This window comes from Cannabis sativa, chromosome 5 (assembly GCF_029168945.1).
Source record: "Cannabis sativa cultivar Pink pepper isolate KNU-18-1 chromosome 5, ASM2916894v1, whole genome shotgun sequence".
Lineage (NCBI taxonomy): Eukaryota > Viridiplantae > Streptophyta > Magnoliopsida > Rosales > Cannabaceae > Cannabis > Cannabis sativa.
The window spans coordinates 58,650,908-58,671,836 of record NC_083605.1 but is presented as its reverse complement, the minus strand read 5'-3'; positions in this window follow the sequence as shown (position 1 = coordinate 58,671,836).

Here is a 20,929-nt window from a genome sequence, read left to right as displayed (position 1 = left end):
TATGATAAATGACAATATTATTTAATAATTATTTATAGTTATTAAATAGTTAGAATTGACATTTAAATGGTTGAATTAGAAAATTGACATTTTTGAGAAAATCAGATACAAAAGTGTTAAAATTGCAAAATTGCAAAAAGCAAGGCCCAAATCCATCAAGCCATGGCCGGCCACTTTTGTAGGTATGTTAAACTGATATTTTTCATTATTTTAATTCCAAATAATTCAAACCTAACCCTAGTGGAATGCTATGAATAGATAGTGAAGGCTTCAGGAAAATTACACTTCTGAATCAGAAAACCTGAGCCTTTCTCTCTCTACCTTGGCGGCCACTCTCTCTCTCTCTCTCTCTCTTCTTCCTTAGCATTTTCGAAATTACCTTAGTGATTAGAGTAGTGCCCACACACAACAAGCAATACCTCAATCATAGTGAGGAAGATCGTGAAGAAAGATCATCATCAAAGGAGTTTCAGCATCAAGGATTCAGAGAAAGAGATCCAGGTTCAGATCTTGATAATACTCTGCTACAGAAAGGATACAAGGGTTAGAGATCTGAACAGAAGGAGTCATTTAATTCTGCTGCACCCAATGTATGGTTTCTTAAACTTTATACGTGTTTATTTCATCGTTTTAGAAAGTTCATATTTAGGGTGTTAATAAACATACTTGTGAGTAGATCTAAGATCCTGGTAAAATATTTCCAACAACTGGTATCAGAGCCATGGTAATTGATTTACTTGCAAGAAATTTGGACTTTAAAATGATTGTTTGTTTGTTTTTGGATGGTATCATGTTGTATTGAGTGTTATTTGATGATTGATTGGTGTTTGTGAATTTTCGTAAAAATAATTGAATATCTGTTTTTGGAATTATTTTTATTAGATAGTATGGAAAAAATTAAGCAAGTTACTTTTTTACAGAACTCAATTTCGATTTAATTTGAATTAGTTATGATTTTTTGAAGATTCGAAAAAATTGGAGTTGTGCTGAAACTTGCATGCGGGCGCAGAAATCATGCACGACATGATTCTGCCGAGCTAACACGCCCAGGACACCCTCCTGCACGCGCGGATGGGTATGCACAGCATCCCGTCCGTACAGCTTGCAATTTTTTCGTTTTTCTTCGTTTTTTCATGCTTTTTCATGGAATTAACTTCCGATTTTTTGTGTAGTTCTGTATTTATACTATTACTATTCCTAATTCAATTCTAATTATCATTATGAATTAATTTTATATTTTTGAAATTTAATTCAAGATATTAGTGTAATTTGAATTTAAAAATAGTTAGTATCTATCTTATTTGCTTAATAATCTATCTTATTTTTTAAATTTGATTATATCTTATCTTATTTTTTAAATTTAAGGTCAGATTTTAAATATTTTAAAATTAAATATTTTTTAAATAATTTGACCTTATTTAAATTTAAAATAAGATAACTATAATCATGTAATTTTAAAAAGGTGTAAGATATTTTACTAACATTTAAATTTTGTTATTTTATTTATTGAATTACATTTAAAATCTGAAAAAGATATTCATTTATATTTTTTAATTTTTTATTTAATTTTTATTTATAAAATAACATTTAATTTTAAAAGTAGTTAGAAAATTTTGAAATGATATTTAGGTTGGTTGAAACCTAATTTTTCAAAATTGTAGGTTTAATTTTAAATTTAAATTTTTAATTTAATTTCGAAATTTTTTTTATTTCAAATTTTTTTTTAAATTTTCGAAAATTAATTTTTTTTAATTAATTAATTATTTCGAAATTAATTATTTAGTTTAAAATTAAATAAATCCTACATCCAACTATCCAGCTAACCTTGTTGCAGGAGTATGTGTTTTAGCTTGTGTGTAAGTTTTCAAAACCTATTATTACTTGATTGCAAATAGCCATGGTTAATTTTTGCCAGATCTAATGATCTGATGGCTCCCTTGGTCAAGTTAATAATTTGTAACAGGTATATTTACAATCTTCTTTCATCTGTGTATGACCTAGCAACATGATAGGACCCATCCAAAGTGTACTTGTGTGAGCCTATGTGTTTAATTTCATTATAGATGCATATAGGTTAATGTTGCTAAATAAATTATCATAGTTCTTGATAGATTTTATTTAGGCCCATTTAGTTTTGGGCTTATTCAATTAATGACAATTGTTCATTTTAAGGTTAAATTACTCTCTTTTGGGCCTTGTGTGAGAGTTGGAAGCCATAGAAGTGGGTACGACATACTGAACCCAGCACCCCCTCACATGAACCACCCCAATTGTGAAGGCCCATTTGCCTAATTTGAATAAACTGTACTAGGTTAATTACACTAGTTTAACCTGATAAAATTGATTAGCAACATAATTAATTTCATTTATTTTGAAATTAATTTAAGAAAACCATAGTTTTAAGAATTTTATATTCTAAGCTAAACTATATGTATTTTCTTGTATTTAATTAAATATAGAATTATAACCATCTAGATTCTTTTTGAAGCTTAATTTAAATTTTTCATTAAATATTCCTATTTAAGTTGATATTTAGTTACCCACAACTAACCAACTTAAATCTGAATATCTTTTGGATTTAAAATTTCAAAATTAAGTTGAAGAATTTTAGGCATTGGTTATTAAGATTCTTTAGATATTTTTTAAGTTAATATCTTTTCGAATATTAACTTAAAATGGAATATTTTAGATATTTTTTAGGTTAATATCTTTTCAAATATTAACTTGAAATGGAATATCTTCAAATTAAGTGGTTACAACTTAATTTTAAATTTAATTAAATCTGATTTGAAAGATATTTAAGTTGATTTTTTAGATTCTTCTAAAACAACTTAACAAGATATTTTCAAATTTGTTCCATTTATTATTCGAATTTATTTTTTGAATTTAATTAATAATTGAAAATTAATTAAAGTTGATTTTTTATTTAAACCAACTTTGATTTGTAATTTTTCATTATTACATTATGGAACTTGTTTGATATTTATTTGAATTTATTTTTCAATTTAAATAATAATTGAAAATTAATTAAAGTTGATGTTTTATTTAAACCAACTTTAGTTTTTAATTTTTCATTATTATAATATCGAATTAAAATGATTATACAAAATACATATAATATTTTCAAATAATGAGATTTTAATCAAGAGACATTCGATCTCCATTGTGGGTTTTACACCGCGTTTGTTTTAGTGAGTAATCCTCCCTAATGGAGGAACGTTCATTAGCAATTTCGCACCATTTAATCTCGAATGATAAGTAGTTTGTAAGTGTTTTGTATGGTATGGATCACTCTAATGGTGGCGACCATACTTGACTTGCAAATTATGAAACAATGGTGGAAGCTCATAAGATAGAATTGCCTTGACTCTCGCCTAAACGGGACAACGCTGAATTCCAATCTTGATCAAATAAAAGGTTGCTAGAATGATTATCATTTTAGATGAGCTGACAACTCTATTCAATGGATGATGCTTTGACTCTCGCCCAAACGGGACACTGTATCAGTTTGTTGAAATACCTTGGAAAATAAACTATGTTAGATTTAGTATTTCTATAACATATGTCATTACTTGTTATTTTCTGAACTGTGTATGAATTTATGAGCCAAAACCTTACTTCTGTTTTATTGATGTGTTGTAGTGTCATTATGAATAACCCTCACCCCGATCCTCTCCTAGTTAATATCTTAGCAAAAGAACTCTATAGTGTGAAAATGCATCCTGGTAGTTGCATTAACTCGCACCTGTTGATGATGAATCTAAAGTTCCAAAAGGCAAATCTACTAGGAATTGATTTATCAAGAGAAAAATTGGTCCAACTCATCCTTAATAGTCTTCCTCCGGAGTATAATGAATTTGTTATCTCTTACATGATCAACAATTCTAACTCCTCCGACATGGACAAGCTCGAAGCAGAATTACGAGCCCATGAACGGAATTTGATTGCAATGGGTGCCCCTGGGTTTGCAATCCATAATCGAAGGAAAAGGACTAGGTATGAAGGTTCTAGCAAAGCTGATTCTTCAAGTACAATTATCAGACATGATCTTCTATGTTCGAATTGTAATGAAAAGGGACATCATGAAGAACGATGTCCCAGGCTTCTAAACAATTCAAACGAAGGTAATTCTTTTGTCTTTGAATCATGTGTTTTAGAGAATGACAAATCCATCTGGATTGTTGATTCTGGGTCTACTAACCATGTATGTTCTTCACTACAGTTGCTTGAAACTTGGGAAAATCTGCTTCGAGGAGAGTTAAAGCTTAAAGTTGGCAATGGCGAATTAGTATCGGTCAAAGCTAGAGGAAAAGCCCGCATCAAGTTTCAACAAAGATTTTTAATTTTAGAAAATGTTTTATTTATTCCAAACTTTAGTAGAAACTTAATTAGTGTCTCATGTTTGCAAACACAATCTTATATATTGAATTTTTCGAGTACAAATTGTTTAATTTCTCGTAATGGATTTCAAATATGTGTTGCTACAATGGAACAAGGGCTTTATGTTTTAAGACCGAATACCCAAATCTCACTAAATAGTGAACTTTTCAATGTAGCTAGACCTAGAAACCTGAAAAGAAAAGAGATTGATAATGAGGATAAAACTTATCTATGGCATTTACGTTTAGGTCATATAGGCTTTGATAGACTCAATAGGCTAACCAAAGGCGGTCCATTCAAAAATGTCGTCTTAGGTGAATTGCCAGTATGCGAGTCCTGCCTAGAAAGAAAAATGACTAAACGTTCTTTCTCTGCAAAGGGACAGCGTGCCAAAATACCTTTAGGGTTAGTGCATTCCGATGTCTGCGGACCTTTGAATGTCAAAGCCCGAGGTAATTATGAGTATTTTGTCACTTTCATTGACGATTTCTCTAGATATAGTTTTCTTTACCTAATGCAAAAGAAATCTGAAACGTTTGAAAAGTTTCAGGAGTTTCATGCTTTGGCCCAAAACCAATTAGGTAAATCATTAAAGATCTTGCGAACTGATAGGGGTGGAGAATATATGGATATGCAGTTCAAAGATCATTTAATTGAACTTGGAAATCCCAATACACTCCCCCAAGCACTTCACAACAAAATGGAGTTGCAGAAAGAAGAAATCGCACTCTTTTGGAAATGGTTAGGTCTATGCTGAGTTATTCAACTCTGTCTACGTCCTTCTGGGGATATGCTATACAGATGGCAAATGACATTTTAAATTTTGTTCCATCTAAAGTAGTCCCTAAGACACCCGTCAAACTTTGGAATGGTCGAACACCTAGTTTACGCCATTACAGAATTTAGGGGTGCCCTGCTCATGTCTTAAGAAAGAAAGAAGGCAAACTTGAATCACGTACCGAAGTATGCATGTTTGTCGGAAATTCTAAAGAGACTAGGGGTCGACTATTTCATAGTCACAAGGATAACAAAGTGTTTGTTTCTACAAATGCTACTTTCCTTGAAGAGAACTATATTAAAGACTACAAACCAAAAAGTAAAGTTGTCCTAGAGGCATTGCTATCAGATATAAGTCCTTCCAATGTTCCGTCCTCTTCCACTCGTGAAGAAGACAATCCCACTCCCTTAGTGGAACAAACTGAGAAATCTACTACTAAAGTTTCTGTTCAGAAGACCACCGTACCTCGTCGTAGTGGGAGGGTTTCAACAAAACCTGCTCGTTATGGCTTGGATGGTGAAATCAATATGGTTGTAGGTAACGGTATTGATGACGATCCATTAACCTATAAACAGGCAATGGCTAGTCCGCAACGGAAACGATGGTCGGCCGGCATGGATTCAGAAATGGATTCCATGAAAAAGAACAAAGTCTAGGAATATGTAGATGCACCTGACGACTATCATCCGATAGGATGCAAGTGGGTTTACAAGAAGAAAAGAGGAGCTGGAGGCGAAGTCAAAACTTTTAAAGCTAGACTTGTAGCCAAGGGTTATACCCAAAGAGAAGGTGGGACTATGAGGAAACTTTTAGTCCTGTTGCCATGCTCAAATCCATCCGAATTCTTCTCTCCATAGCTGCTGCTTTCGATTATGAAATCTGGCAAATGGATGTCAAGACTGCCTTTCTTAATGGGGTACTTGAAGAAACCATCTATATGGAGCAACCAGAAGGTTATGTTCTTCCTGGGCAGGAAAAGAAAGTTTGCAAATTAAACAGGTCTATCTATGGACTTAAGCAAGCTTCTCGCTCATGGAACAAAAGGTTTGATGAAATCATCAAGACCTACGGCTTTCTTCAGAATGAAGATGACCCTTGTGTTTACCAACTCAAGGAAGACCAAATAGTAGTATTCCTGGTCCTTTATGTTGATGACATTTTGATTATTGGAAACAATGTCAAGAAAATGACTCACATCAAGGAATGGCTCAACACTCAATTCGATATGAAAGATTTGGGTGAAGCAGCCTATGTTCTTGGTATTCAGATTATTAGAAACCGGAAGAACAGATCTCTTACTCTCTCTCAAACAACCTACATAGACAAAGTCTTAGAGAGATTCTCCATGAACAACACCAATGGGGCAAACATGCCTTCTAGATATGGTATTCGTCTATCTAAGGAACAGTCTCCGACTGATCCTTAAGAGATAGAGGACATGGCAAAAATTCCCTATGCCTCTGCAGTTGGAAGTCTAATGTATGCAATTTTATGCACTAGACCAGACATTTGTTATGTTGTTGGAATCGTGAGCAGGTATTAGTCTAATCCAGGACATGAACATTGGAATGTAGTTAAGTATATTCTGAAATACTTGAAGAGTACAAGGAATCTTGTGTTAGTCTACAAGGGTGTTGCTTTAAATCCCATGGGCTACACTGATTCAGATTTCCAGGCAAGTCTTGAAGACAGGAAATCTACATCAGGGATGGTGTTTACTCTTGGGGTGGAGCAATGGTTTGGAGAAGTGCCAAACAAACTGCGATATCGGATTCAACTATGGAAGCTGAATACATAGCTGTAGCCGAAGCTGCTAAAGAACTTGTCTGGCTAAGAAAGTTCTTCACCAGTATAGGTGTCGTTCCTGGAATGGAAAAGCCTCTGGTTTTACTTTGTGATAACAATGGAGCAATAGTAAACAGTAAAGAACCTCGAAGCCACAAGAGAAGCAAACACATTGAAAGGAAGTATCACATTATCAGAGAATACGTGGCAAGAGGGGATGTACTAGTTGAGAAAGTTGACACAGAGGACAACCTAGCTGATCCATTTACCAAAGTCCTTGCCGTGACAGCCTTTGAAAAGCACCGTCAGAATTTAGGATTAATTGATATGTACTAATTAGTTTTATATTAGTGCAAGTGGGAGTTTGTTAGGTTTTATGCCCTAAATAAAACTCCATTTCCATGTAATCTATTTTATTCAACATCAATAAAGAAACAGAAGTATTTTTCATTCATTTGTGTATGTTTTGGTTCACTTTATCAATTGCTTGTCTATTTGATTTATAAATTCATCTTAAACCCTTTTCACATACTTGATCATGTTTATTGTGCTGTCATCACATTGGAAAGTAAACATGACTATGTGAATAAAGTTTCCTAGATTTATCAGACATAGGGTTTTACTGATATGATAATCTACAACAAGAGTTTACTTGCATTTGGAGAAATGCTATGTTCTTTCCAGAACATTGGTTAAAGTAAAGCTCAGGTTGGATGCATGGAGTATGCATCGGAAGGGACCGATATTGAACTTTGACTTAGATTTAATTAAACTTACCGTAAAATCTATTCAAGTGAATATCGCCAAGTTGATCCTAGATCAAATGCTCTTAATCCTGTTATGATTAGGCTCAATCTTGAAAGGATATTCGTGTTCTTTGATTTGTTAGTTAAGCCTACTTTTAGGTCAGGGTGATACGTACATTTTGGGAACACGGTAGTGCAATTGAGTGGGAGCGCTAACATAAACATGGAATCTATAGCTTCTATCTGGCGAATAGTAAGCAAAGGATGATCTCCTTCGAGATTGACCAAACGAACATAAATGGTGGAGTACTCATTTCACATAAGCTGAAATATCATTTATATGGGGTCAAGTGTTTTAAGGATAAAATACATTGTAGGGTGTAACGGTAATCTAATCCCTTTACAGTGTAGATCGTTCATATAGAGGATCACTGATCAAATTAGGATTATAATAATGGATAACTAATGATGCGTCTATATGGTGGAACATATAGAGCATTCTATATACTGAGAGTGCAATTCTAAGTTCTATGAGTAGATTCAACGAAGAATTAATAAGTTAGTGAATTTTAGTGCTAAATTCTTGATCTACTTATTGGAAGCTCGGTTATATAGACCCATGGTCCCCGCACTAGTTGAGATAATATTGTTTGTAAGACTCATGTAATTGGTTTTGATTAATCAATTATAATTCACAAATTAGACTATGTCTATTTGTGATATTTTCACTAAGTAAGGGCAAAATTGTAAAGAAAGAGTTAATAGGGGCATATTTGTTAATTATGATACTTTGTATGGTTCAATTAATAAATATGATAAATGACAATATTATTCAATAATTATTTATAGTTATTAAATAGTTAGAATTGGCATTTAAATGTTTGAATTAGAAAATTGGCATTTTTGAGAAAATTACATACAAAAGTGTTAAAATTGTAAAATTGCAAAAAGCGAGGCCCAAATCCATCAAGCCATGGCCGGCCACTTTTGTAGGCATTTTAAACTGATATTTTCATTATTTTAATGCCAAATAATTCAAACCTAACCCTAGTGGAATGCTACGAATAGATAGTGAAGGCTTCAGGAAAATTACACTTCTGAATCAGAAAACCTGAGCCTTTCTCTCTCTACCTTGGCCGCCACTCTCTCTCTCTCTTCTTCCTTAGAATTTCGAAATTACCTTAGTCATTAGAGTAGTGCCCACACACAGCAAGCAATACCTCAATCATAGTGAGGAAGATCGTGAAGAAAGATCATCATCAAAGGAGTTTCAGCATCAAGGATTCAGAGAAAGAGATCCAGGTTCAGATCTTGATAATACTCTGCTACAGAAAGGATACAAGGGTTAGAGATCTGAACGGAAGGAGTCATTTAATTCCGCTGCACCCAATGTAAGGTTTCTTAAACTTTATACGTGTTTATTTCATCGTTTTAGAAAGTTCATCTTTAGGGTGTTAATAAACATACTTGTGAGTAGATCTAAGATCCTGGTAAAATATTTCCAACAGCTACTGAGTTACAAAATCTCCGTGATGCTCTTGGGCTCATACAGAATCATAACAACACCCTGCGTCATGACCAGGACGAACTGCGTATAGCAGTAAATATGGCATTCGATGAACAAAGGCGCATGTTCACCGAATGGAGGGATAGAAAGATGGAGGCATTAAGGGCTCACCATGAAGAGATTGAAAATCCCAGTCGGCAGGCTACCGTGCTAATACAAAAAGCCTACAAAACTGTAGGCCAGCAGCCGCCAAACGTCATTCCCTTGCGTGAAACAGACGAAGATCCGACGATGAATACCTCCCAGACTACAAATAGTCAGCTGCCCAATCCCCGGTCACGAGTTCCACTCATGGGCCCAGCGGTAGACGAGCAGACCTTGTCTGGTAATTCATCAGGAGAAGTCTTACCTGATGGTTCCAACCAAACCAATGGTGCCATTCCACCTGTCAACCAAGCGAAACAATCGCTAAAGCAGCCAGGCACTTCTGTGTTCGAAAGGTTCGGAACAACCCATGACCTAAGGAATGATCTGAACAGAAGGATGGGAGTAGACGAGCAGAATATTACAACGATCGTACAGCCTGGAGCCCATACTCAAATCCTCGCTCAGAAAGATGCTGACCAGAATACCGAGCAGGTCAGTCCAGCCATACAGGCTCAGTTAGACAAACTGAAAAATATGTTTCACGGCATGGCAGGACAAAGGAATAATGATCTTGAGTTGGACCGAGCACGCGGAACTCCTTTCTCACCAGAGATCAATCTCCTGTCGCTGCCCCTCAATTTCAAAATGCCGACGTGGAAGATGTACACTGGGAGAGAAGATCTTCTTTCCCATCTCAAATATTTCGAAATCCAAATGGATTTGCAAGGAGTACGGGGAGATGTATGCTGTAGAATCTTCCCAGCCACTCTGTCAGAAGCCGCTCAGCAATGGTATTTCAAGTTGGCGCCTGGAAAGTTTAGTTCATGGAAAACCTTCTCTTTGGAATTCCATGCACAATTCTCCTCCTCACGCCAACTTCCATTGCATTTAGGAGACTTGGTCGAAGTAAAGAAATGACCAGGCCAACCACTCTGGGTGTACATCAACAGATTTATGACGAAAGTGACCAAAGTTTCGCGGGTAATCGAGGATGGAAAGTTATCCGCAATACTAGGGGGCATCGAAGTTCTCGATGAACATTGGAAGGATATAAGGAAGAACGGGCCGGTAGACTCAATGAGTGATTTCCTTGACCGAGCCGAAGGCTTCGTCAAGCTCGAAAAAGCCATTCAACGAGCGGAAGGTGAACAAAAGCCGGGCAAGTCAAAGGCTCCTTCCACTGGAACATCCGCTCAACTTCCCAACTACTCAAACAATTCAAGGTCAAGCGGCAAGCGTTCGAGCAGCAACCACAAGCAAGGGAACGGGAGGAAAGCAAAGTTCACCAGCAAATCCGAACAGACTCCCCGAGAGAATCATGCCAAGTACACAGCATTCACTATTCTGACCGAAGATATAGAAAGTGTATATATGGCAACTCAGTCACTGATCCCGTACAAAAAACCTGGACCCATGAAGAAAGACTCCAACAAAAGGGACATGACAAAGTTTTGCCGGTTCCACGGAGACTACGGCCACGACCCTAATGAATGCTACAACCTAAAGTTGGAAATTAAATTCCTAATAAGGAAAAACAATCCGCACTTGCAAAAATATGTCAAGACCACCAAGGTTAGAACAACCAAGATTTGCTACCTCCACCAGTAGATGGACACTTGCAAGTCATTGTTGGAGGTCCGCACATTGCTAGAGATTCGGGTAAAGCTCGGGAGAGGTATGCTCGAACAGAACAGCACATACAAGAAGAAGTAATCCTGGCTGTGGAAGAAAGGACGGCCAAAGTTTCACGGGCAGGAGAGCCAACCATATCGTTCAACGATGAAGACGCTATCAAAGTTAAATTCCCACTCAACGACCCGCTAGTCGTGGAGGTCCAGATAACCAATAAGATGGTGGCCAGAACTATGATCGACAATGGAGCCTCTTCCAACATTTTGTTCAAAACTGCTTACGAAAAAATGGGACTCCAACTCAAGGATCTAACTCCATGCCTACAGCCTGTTTATGGTTTCTCCGATCAAGGAGTTGCACCTCTAGGTCAAATTCGTCTACCCCTCACTGTTGGACAAGCTCTGACAAGCATAATTATCATGGCATAGTTCCTAATATTAGATGTTCCTTCAGCTTTTAACATAATGCTTGGCCGACCAGCCTTATACGACTTAGAGGCTGTCACATCAATATTTCACTCGTGCCTAAAGTTTCCAACAAAGAATGGGGTAGGGGTGCCTTAGAGGAAACCAGCAGTCTGCTTGGGAATGTTATAACCTTGCAGTGGCCAAGGCTAAGAAGGAAGTATCCTCCAGCCAGAGCACAGTCAAGGGAAAAAACATTCCCAAGTAGGGAATTTCCCAAGGTGGGGATGAAGAAGTGGATCCTCGACTTGGGGACCCAAGCAGCAATGTTGGACCTGTAGAAGAGTTAGAAGAGATCGAGATCGATCCAACTATCCTGACCAGAAAGCTAAAGATCAGAAAGGGTTTGTTGCTCGAAGTAAAATCAGAATTGATAAAATTTCTGAGAGCAAACCTGGACGTTTTTGCCTGGTCACATGCGGATATGGTCGGAATCGGTCCTTCTATCATCTCACATAATCTAAATATCGATCCCAATTTCTAGCCAGTTCAACAGAAACGAAGGGTGTTGGACAAAGAACGAGCAGTAGCCCTGAAAGATGAAGTTGAAAAGCTGCGCAACAATAACTTCATAATCGAAGCTTTTTACCCGGCTTGGGTCGCGAATCCCGTACTGGTGCCCAAGCCGAATAAGAAATGGCGAGTCTGTATTGATTTTACAGACCTCAACAAGGCATGCCCTAAAGACTGTTTTCCACTTCCAAAAATCGATCAGCTCGTAGATGCAGCAACAGGGCACGAAATATTAAGCTTCATGGACGCTTACTCAAGCTACAATCAAATCAAAATGCATCCACCAGACCAAGAGCATACAAGTTTCCGAACGGATATGGGTGTCTATTGCTATAAAGTCATGCCATTTGGTCTAAAAAACGCTGGAGCTACGTACCAAAGATTGGTAAACAAGATGTTTAAAGACTTGATCGGGCAAAATATGGAAATGTACGTGGATGACATGCTTGTTCAATCCAGAAAAGCTGGGGGGCACATAGACGACCTGGATGAATGCTTCAAAGTCCTCAGAAAGTACAACATGAAACTAAATCCCTTAAAGTGATCCTTTGGAGTCAGCTCGGGAAAGTTTCTAGGCTTCATCGTCAATGCCCCAGGAATTGAAGCTAATTCAGAAAAGATTCAAGCTTTCCTGGATATGAACTCGCCAACAAAAACCAAAGAAGTACAAAGCTTAATTGGCCGGATTGTCGCGCTCAGCAGATTCGTTTTAAATCACCAAAAAGTGTCCCATTCTTCAACATCCTGCGAGGAAACAAACAGTTCGAGTAGACAGAAGAGTGTTAAAAAGCTTTCCAAGAGCTAAAAGCACAACTTGCGAAACCCAGTCTATTACATTAGTAAGAGACTCATTGAGGCCGAGGGCCGACACCCGTTGATAGAAAAACTCGCATACTGCCTCATTTTAGCAACAAGAAAGTTGAGGCCTTACTTCCAGGCCCATCCTGTTCGAGTATATACCGACCAACCACTACGACAAATACTACAAAAGCCAGATGCTTCTGGGTGGTTACTCAAATGGGCGATAGAGTTGGGTCAGTACGAAATCACTTTTCAACACCGAACAGCAATCAAAGGCCAAGCCCTAGCACAATTTGTGGTAGAATGCACAGGAAAAAACAAAAGCATACCAGAAAGAAACCCCGAGCCAGCACAAGCACCTCAGCCAAGTAACAATGAAGAAAAGCCGACCTGGAAACTACTTGTGGACAGGTCGGCAACAGATCAACTATTTGGTGCAGGGATTGCCCTTGTCACGCCTGGGGGCAACACCTGCACGCCACAGTCAAGTTCGGATTCAAGGCATCTAACAACAAAGTCGAGTACGAAGCTCTAATCGCTGGGCTAAAACTAGCCCGAGAGATGAATGCCGAACACATTGAAATCTGCAGTGATTCACAGCTGGTGGTAAATCATGTATCTGGAGAATACAAGGCTTGGGGAGAAAAGATGATGGCATATCTAAGCAAAATACATGATTTTCTCGCACAATTCAAAAGCTACAGTCTCAGACAAATTCCAAGAGAAGAAAATACAACTGCAGATGCGTTAGCTCGATTGGCAAGCAGCAATGTAAGTGACAAGGAAAACTTGGTTCCTATCCAGTTCCTCGAAGAGCCTAGCATCACTGGCACGGAAGAAATCGAAATGATTGATACATCCCCAAACTGGATGATGCCAATAACAGCCTACCTCAACTCTGGGGAACTCCCAGATAACCGAAATGAAGCTCGAAAAATGGGAAAGAAAGCTGAACGATACATCATAGTAGAGGGAGTCATGTACAGAAGAGGATTCTCGATGCCCTTGCTTAGATGTGTCACTCAAGACGAAGCTGCACGACTTTTATCTGAAGTTCACGATGGATTCTGTGGAAATCATGCCGCCGGACAGAGCTTATCCAAGAAAATTCTAAGGCAAGGTTACTTCTAGCCAACGATGATTGAAGATTCGAAAGCCTATGTTAAGAAGTGCGACAAATGCCAGAGATTTTCAAAGATACCAAGAGCTCTGCCCAATGAGTTAACACAGATGCAAAGTCCGTGGCCCTTTGCCATTTGGGGGATTGACCTGATCGGACAACTACCTAAAGGTAAAGGTGGAGTGCAGTATGCAGTTGTAGCGATTGATTACTTTACTAAGTGGACTGAAGCCAAACCACTTGCAACCGTTACATCAAAGAAATTTCAAGACTTTATTGTGAAGAACATAATATGCCGGTTTGGACTATCGTACGAAATAGTCTCAGATAATGGCAAGCAGTTCGACAGCCAATCATTTACTGATTTCTGTGAGAACCATGGTATCATTAAAAGTTTCTCCGCAATGGCACATCCTCAAGCAAATGGTCAAGTTGAAGCAGTCAACAAAACCTTGAAGGTTACACTGAAGAAAAAACTTGAAGATGCCAAAGGAAATTGGCCAGAAGAACTTCCTGAAGTTTTATGGTCATACCGTATAACAGAAAAAATGGCAACCGGACAGACACCATTCGCAATGGCGTACTGTTATGAAGCTATGCTGCCCGTCGAACTCGAGCCACCTTCCCACAGAAGACTGACGTACAATCAAGGCACCAATCACATACTCCTTGCAGAATCACTTGATGAAATCGAAGAAAGACGAGCAACCGCAAACTTAAAGTTGATGGCACATCAACAAAATGTAGCTCGGTATTTCAACAAACAAGTGAAAACTCAGAAATTCTTCGTGGGAGATATGGTCCTAAGAAGGGTATTCCTAAACACCAAAGACTGTGCGGTAGGTGTACTAGGACCTAACTACGAAGGACCATATCAAGTGGTCAAAGTTCTAGACTCCGGCGCATACAAATTAGGTAAGTATGCCGAAAAAATGCAACTCATCCTATTACCCTGGTATTGGAATGGAGAACATTTAAGAAAATACTACCAATAAAGTACTCAGGTGGTCAGGTGACCACTTTAAAGTACTAATTGAACATTTGCTTTTAAGTAAATGGCCTTTTGAGCGGACTACGCCCAAAGGTTCCAATAAAGGAAACAAAGTACTCAAGTCGGGTGACCACTTTAAAGTACAGTTTCTTATGTCTGCAATTTCTTTTATTTCATGATAAGCTAAAAGATTAGATTAGATCAAATAGCTCTGATGTAAGTTACTATGGTAACAAATACACTTTTTGATCAATAAATGAATAAGGATAGTTATTTCAAAATTCAATTGAGTCGAAAAAATCAGCATGTTTATAATTTACCATACAATGCGTACAAAAGGTTCGGTCAAACCCAAAATACCGAATAGATAAACAATAAGTTTGTAAAAGACAAGTGACCAAGAGTCATATGTCTGCTCGGTCACTTGTGGGGCACCTATACCTGTACAAAGCATTTGGTAAAATAAAACAATCACAATTGCACGACAATTATAAACAGAGAATGAAATTTATTAAGGATGACAAAAGCACGTAACACTGGGATTAAAAGCTTCCCAGTCACCCAGTTGTCCAAATAATGAAAAATAATTCCAAGTTTAAAGACCGCTTGGCCGGTCATGATGTCTTAGAAAAGGCCCTGAGACCGAATAAGATATATATATATATAAAAGGAGATAAAAAGAGAAGTGTTTAAGCAGCTGGAGTCCCAGGCTCTTGGTTCGGTTCTTCTGGGCCAACTGGAGCAGGAAGATCTGTTGTTTGAACAGGAGAAACATCAGCAGTCTGACCGGAGGTTGAAGCAGCCGCCTGAGTTTCGCCATAGGGCACTTGGGACGTGCAATACTCAAGGTACATGTCTTTAGCATCGCCCAAGTAGTCAAAATTGGCCCAAGGATTAGCCTTCCAAAAATCAAAGAAGAGCTCGAGACCGCCTGTCTCCAAGGCATTGATCTTTTCCTTCAACCTTGTCACCTCGGCTGAAAACTCCTCCTCCTTCATCCGAAGAAGAACTGCTCGCAGGGAAGTCCTCTCATCCTGAAGACTGTTTACCTCAGCAGATAAGATCTCGATGGTTTCCTCAAAACGGTCAGCAACCTCGAGATCCTTGGTCAGCACAGTGATCTTCTTCTCAGCAGCAAACAACTTCTTGTTGGCTTCACCCAACTCCAACCAAACAGCTTCGGCTTCCGCCCTGGCTTCTTCAGCATCCTTCTTGGCCAAGTCCATCTCCGCCCTAAGGTGTCGGACAGAGCCGCGTTCTTAGAAGCAGGAGACGTAGCCCGGGAGTAGTGTAGGCCAACTTCAGACCGGCCTGCCCAAAGGAAAATCCTTAGCATATTGAGCTAAGTATGGAAGATTAAGGGGAAGTATAAAAAAAACTTACCCTGGTGAGCTCCTTCAAGACTCCGCCCACCAGCGATTCCAAAGAAGAGTCACTGTCAGCACCAACCAGCTGCTCACTGACCTCAGGTACCAGCCGGTTCATATAGTGGGCCAGCATCTCCTTGCCCTTCTTAGCCTCTGGGAGCACCGACAAAGGTGAAGCAGGTACCTGCACCCGTTCAGGATCACTCCTGACCAGTTCAGACCCAACAGTTGGTGGTCCAGACTCCTTAGACCTGGCAAAATTGGGGGTAGGGGGTTTGCAGCAGTCAGCTCCTCGGAAAGATCGATGACCTCCCCAGCAGGCCTCTTTCCTGTTGAAGAGGACCCCTCACCGCCTTTAGCCTTCTTGGCCAGAGGAGAGGCGCTAGAGCCTCTGCCCATTCTCCTCTTCAGAGCGTCGATCATCTTCTGAGACATGTCTGCACGGAACAAAAACAGTGTGGTTAGAAAACAACCGCCTAAAACATAAAGCACAACCGTCAAGAAGCTCAGAAATAAGATGAAGTAAAATGCAAAGTGACTGCCCAAACGAGACTCAAAGGTCCATTGTCACCTGTCATCGCTCTGAGTTCAGACATAACAGCTTTCCCTTTTCCGAACACGGGAGGGGATGGCCGAACATGTGAAATGGGCTCCCTGATGCGAATCGCATGTTCAACAGGCCTGGGCAGGGCCGGGAGTTTCTTCTTCCTCTTCAAAGGGGTCACCGACTCTTCCTCAGCTTCATCTTCAGGATTCAAGGGCTCCTGAGCATATTGCTTGGCCCTTGCACCTCCCTTCAACTTAGCCTCACGCTTCAGTTGAATCAGCCCATTCTCCTTATTAGCTCGTTCAGTCCGGCCAGCACCAGATTTCCTTTTCTTCCCCGCCACGGACTTAGGAGTAAAGTCCTTGGGAGAGAGCCCGTACCTCACAAAGTTATCCTCGGAGGTCAACTGGATAATATTCTGGTCTTTCCTCGGCAGCCGGGCAAGTTTTTGAGCTCTTTCCCTAAGAGTAAGAGTGAGGGGAGGACGATGATATGTCAGAATTTGCTGAAACCGAGTATGAGTAATGCCTGCGCCCTTCACCATGAAGTACTTATCAGCAAAATGCCCTATCTTGCTGATGGCCTTGTCATTCGTTCCCGTCAACCACTTGAAGCCTGGTTGAGAGAAATAGAAGTACCCCGACCTGCCTTGCTTAGGGGAGGACTTCAAATCAAAGAACCAGGCCACTTCTTGTGGAGAAGGAATACCCCACTTCTTGGAAGCGTAGAGGACGAAGAGAGCAGATAAATACTTAATGCCCTTAGGAGTGAATTGGGCCAGGCAGAGACCGAAGAAGTCCGCTACATCCTTGAAGTACTTATGCAAGGGAATCAACGCTCCTTGCTGACCATGGGCACCCGACCAGGCGCACATCCCCATGTCAGGGTTTGTGGCATGATTGTTGTGGGTGGGAATGTAGCAATCCAGCTCGCCCAGGTATCTGCCCTGGTCAAGAGTTCGACGTCGCGCTTCCGTAATCTTGGATGGAGGACTTACCCACCTGGAGTCCAAGGTACCCTGCCTTCTATGAGGAACCGCCACAGCGAGCTCCTCAGTGATGTAGTCCACGCCCTCAACCAGGACGTCTCCGTCAACATCGACTAGCTCCCCAACCTCGTTGTACTCCCCGTAGTTCGGGGGTTCAACCTCTTCCTCTTCCTCCGCCTCAGAGGGACTGTCAGGACGAACATCGTCCATCTCCTCAATCTCTTGTACCTCAGTGTCCCCTGCATGATCCTTCTCCATCTAGACGGCCGAATCCTGTTCGGCACTGGGCAAAGTGGCGTGCTGAGCCACTTGAGGATCAAATGCGTCAGCCAGACGTGTCGTTTTCTTTGTACGAGCCATCATTCTATGGCTGGATACAAAGGTTGGAGAAGGCCCTTCACTAGAGGAAGGTGGGCTAGAACAAAGACGAGGATGATCCACGTACAGAAGTTGAAGCAGATCCTAGTTGATCCGATGTCCGTGTTCCCAAGACTCACCTTACAAAAGACAACACACGAGATGAGTGTTTGGTCGGAATACTGAACAATAAACAAGCAAATATGCCGACCAGGAGTACTCAACAGATTAAAGAACGAGTATGTTCAAGGAAAAGCCAGAACTCAAGAAGTCAAAAATTTTCTTGAGTTAGGGAAAAGAAGTTGATGAAGCTTAGAATAAGCAAGATGAAGCACAGGCGTTGTGAAGTTCAGAAACAAGCGTTCTGGGTATAAAATTGCATGAAGACATGATAAAGAAGAATCAGAGAGGTTTCTAAACCTAGGGTTTCCTAAAACTTTTTCTACAGCATAGTAGAAGAGACATTCGAAATGTAAACATGCAAAGATAAGCATAAAGGAAATAAAAAACTTACTCAAGGTTCAAATGTCAGGGTTCAAGCAACGTCAATCCAACAAGCAGTTTGTATGAAGGCACTTTAACAACTTTGAAGCCAAGAAGTTCTCTTTTCGCTTTGAAGCTTACTTAACAAAGAAGGGTGATGAAAATGAGTTATGTGCCAATGCTATTTATATTTATAGGCAAGGCACGAAAAGAGGTAACTGCACCAAAGGAACCTCAGACGCCTCAGTTTCCCTCCTTAAAAACGAATATGGGAAATCAAAAGTAATCAAGTGAAGCCGTCAGCCGTGGAGAGAGAAAATTGAATTTCGAAATATTAATTGTCAGAGCATGTATTAGCCGAAAACTGAAGGGACGCCCAATCAGCATCACATCGAGTCTTGGACGGTCGCACTCGACATGTGTCCCCATCCAAAGGCAGAAACAGCTCGGATGAAGTCTACACGCAACTTCAGAAGTCCCGTACAAACTTGGGGGGCAAATGTTATCCCAATTTTTGCTCTCTGATGTGGCATCACATGAATGGTGACACGTGGAATCCACTTGGAATATCTGCTCGGGAAGAATAGTCCGAGCAGGGCATATCGCTGGCACGCTCAGAGCAAAGTATTCAGCAATCTGCCCAGAGCAGCCAACACTTAGCAAATTCAACTTATGCATCATGAGTCATCAGCACAATCCCTACAACTCAGGGAGAAATTTACGTGGATATGGCATACACACGATCCCACTATCAGTGTATTCAACCTCAATCCCACGATCCTTGTATTCAGCATTGATCCCACGATCTTTCTATCTATACGCATTGTAACGAGAGAGGAAACTCTTCCTCTTCAAGTTTCCTTGCCCTATAAATAGTGACATATGTTCACTGAGCAAGAGAATAGAGGAAAAAAGAGAGATGAATCGGTCGAAAAGCAGTTAAACAAAGACCATATTATTATCTAAGAATTATATATTCAGAGATATGATTGTAAGATCTATAAGAAAAGGATCCTTTCTCCTTAGTCTTAAGTCAATACAAGTAACAGGGATTAGGCTATTACCGAACAGATCGGGGCTGAAACTCTATAAAATTCCTGTGTCTAATTATTACTATATCATATATCTGTTATTATATAACCTTTATCGCTTATAAAATAGACTCATTGTCGTTGGTTAAAAGCGAAGTCAACATTCTTAAACTAAGACAATTAATTCAAAAATAAAGAAGATTTTGTTGGATTTTGTGCCCTAAATAAAACTCATTTCAATATAACCAGATTTACTTATTAATAAAGATCAGAAATAACATTTTATGTTGCATGGTTCACATGATTTATTTCATGATTATAGATATATATATTCTATTTAAGTCCAGAACATATGAATCTGTTAATGATTATGGTTTTGTCAGCACAGTGGAATATAATCTTAATTATATGTTGAAAATTTATTCCCTGATTTGTCAGAACACTGGATTTAGACTGACATGGTATAATCAGCGATAGGTCTTCTTACACCTTGGAAAAGTGTTATGTCCTTTCTTGGACATTGGCAAAGTTTACCAGTATCGGATGTATGGAGTATACATCGAAAGGGACCGATATTGAACTTTGATTAGATATATTAGAATTTACCGTAATATTTATTCAATTCAATATCACCTGTTGATCCTAGATCAAATGATCTTAATCCTGATATGATTAGGTTCAATCTCAAGAGTGTTATTTGTGTTCTTTGATTTGTTAGTTAAGCCTACTTTTGGGTCAGGGTGATACGTACATTTTGGGAATACGGTAATGCAATTGAGTGGGAGAGCTAACATAAATATGGAATCTATAGCTTCTATCTGGCGAATAGAAAGTAAAGGATGATTTCCTTCGAGCTTAACCAAACGAAAATAAATGGTGGAGTACTCATTTCACTTAGCTGAAATATCATTTATACAGGGTTAAGTGTTTTAAGGATAAAATACATTGTAGGATGTTACGGTAATTTAATCCCTTTACAGTGTAAATCATCAGAGGATCATTGATCAAATTAGGATTATAACAATGGATAACTAATGACGTATCTATATCATGGAACATATAGAGCGTTCTATATGACTGAGAGTGCAAATCCAAGTTCTAAGAGTGGATTCAATAAGAAATTAATAAGTTAAGGAATTTACTTGGTAAATTCGGTTCGACTTATTGGAAGCTCGGTTATATAGACCCATGGTCCCCATACCAGTTGAGACCATACTGCTTGTAAGACTCAGTTAATTGATTTTAATTAATCAATTATAATTCTAAAAGTTAGACTATGTATACTTTATGAA